A 2,500-nucleotide genomic window follows, 5' to 3' on the forward strand; every position below is an offset into this window, starting at 1 on the left:
AACCAGAGAAAAAATAAATAAATTAAAATACTAACAATTAGGTTTTTCCGTGTTTGTAGGATCGACAGTGTTTCACACTAACCAAATAAAAAATATTCCAAATATGTTAACAATTAGATTCATGCTTGTTTGTAGAATCGACACAAATGCTTCACACTGACCAGAGGAAAAATATTTCATATATATTAACAATTAGATTCTTTTACGTAATGCAAATAACCTTTGTATTACACAGAAATTTTTATTCAAAGGTCATCAACCTGTCTCGTGGAAAAGACTGATTTTTTTTAAAGGAATTTGTCAAATATGATTATTCAAATATTGCTACCATATTCAGTGAGTAGTGAACATTCTGATTCTTTGCTAAACATCTAGATCTCATATTTCTAGCCTGTATTTCAGTTACACCTTTTTAGCCTTTTTTTTTATAGAAAACCTATTAACGTTAGCGTTTTTAATCACTTCAACACTGTCACAATATTCGTATATTAATTTGGAGTCATTCCACCTGCAAAAAAAAAATATTTATTGGCGCTGTCTTTCGTATATTTATCACATTTTTGGTGTATTTTTAGCGCTATCTAGCGCAAATTTAACATAGAAGTTTGCAACTCAAGGACTGTTTTTATTATTGTAATATCTCAGATGTCTCCTATATACTTATTTTGTAATAAACAAAATGACATACTTTAACAAAGTTGTCATACAAAACAGGCATTTCCAAGCACCATTCGTGATTAAACGGTGCTATTAGAAAGATGAATTTGCTAAGTGTAGGTAGATGCAACCCACACCAACTCGCCGGCCGACGCCCACAGTCGCAGATATGTAAACACGAAGCCAAAGAGGAGGAGGAGGAGGAGGAGGAGGAGGAGGAGAAGGAGGAGGAGGAGGAGGAGGAGGAGGAGGAGGAGGAGAAGGAGGAGGAGGAGGATGAGGGGGGGTGAGGAGGAGGAGGAGGAGGAGATATGTCGTAAAACCTTCCCAAGACCTTCAGCAAGAGGTCCAGATGGCCTAACGTGAGGAGTCAACCCACTGGGAGCTCCCAACATCCGCTCCTTTCTAGATGCATTGGCTCAGATTTATTTGATTAGAATTATGGTTAGATCATTCGGCAAATGACTTCGTCATTTATATTCAATTTCTTATGTCCGCCAGAGCAGTTATATAGGTTATCTAGATTCAGAACATCTAAAATTCAAATAAGTTAATATTTGAGTTAGAATTAACAGGAGACCGAGGGACAATGTGTCAGAAGTTCTACACAGCCATGTAAAATTCATCTAGATCAACATTTCTAGATAAATATAGATGGGACACATCCACAGCTGGATATGATGTCCAACAACGGTTAGACGACAATAGAAAGATATAAAGAAAGTGAAATAGGATAAAACGAGATAAAATGAAAAAATATATATGTAAATAAAAAAAAAGAGGCGTTTAGCTGAGACCAAAGCACCTTTACCCTAAGTGTTTGGACAGCTAGGGCAAGTGGTCATCACCTTTAACCATTTGAGATCAAGCCAAAGTAAGAGAAGCAAGTAAACACTTCTTCCTTTCCGGGTTGTACTCTTCTATCTCAGTGTGGCTGACGCCAATCTATTTCATTCATATACTTGACACCCCGTCCGTAACTTGAAACCTAGATTAATATCGTAGTAAGCTAACGATAAGAGCCCCTCAACATTTTTTGTAACACTCACCTTTGCCTTATATGCAAGGACAGGCAGTGTAAATGGAAGGGAACTTAAGCAACAATAAAACGACTTCAAAACTTAATGACGTCATTGGAGGAAGGTACCCTTACAAATGAATCAAATCAGCTATTGATAACCTGATAAGAACAAGTAAATAACAAATAAACAGATAAGTAAGTCAATTAATAAATAACTAGATAAGTAAGTAAACAAATAAATGAATAAACAAATAAATAGATAAGTAAGTCAATTAATAAATAAATAGATAAGTAAGTAAACAAATAAATGAATAAACAAACAAACAAATGAATAAATAAATAAGTAAATAGATGAATAAAATATACGAAGGAAAAAAATTAACATCTAACAATCCCAGGAAACTCTTCACATATTCTATTCTGTCCATCACCAATTGATTATGTTCAGGTTGATGTAAATATATACTATTGAATATTAATAAGCCCTGCAACATAAACAAAGAATGAACAAAAACTATGTGGGTTAGAATCAGGTCGCCATGCATCTGGCAACATTAGTGACGTGGGCACCTCTGTACACAAACCGCTTCCCTCCCAACCGATGCTTGCTCGTCTCATGTTAAGACTTGATGGGACATTTTTGGCACAGTAGCAGAAAATACAGTTTTCTTTAGCAATAAAATGAAATAGACTGTCGTTTTATTCATCTGTTTAATCATTTGTATATAGGTTTGTTTGTTTTTTTGGGCGTGTATGATAAATGTATAGTTTGTTTTGTACTACATAAGTTGTTCCATGCAAACACCTACATGATCAAAAACG

At 34.8% G+C, this 2,500-nt stretch overlaps 1 protein-coding gene across 1 annotated transcript in view; it reads left to right on the forward strand.

Moving 5' to 3' along the window:
• The window catches only part of LOC143034573 (uncharacterized), a 39,665-nt gene that overhangs the window by 19,498 nt on the left and 17,667 nt on the right, over positions 1-2,500 (forward strand). The gene's annotated exons all lie outside the window — the stretch shown is intronic.

The sequence above is a fragment of the Oratosquilla oratoria genome, chromosome 2, assembly GCF_046742065.1.
Source record: "Oratosquilla oratoria isolate Oo_2021 chromosome 2, ASM4674206v1, whole genome shotgun sequence".
Taxonomy (NCBI): domain Eukaryota; kingdom Metazoa; phylum Arthropoda; class Malacostraca; order Stomatopoda; family Squillidae; genus Oratosquilla; species Oratosquilla oratoria.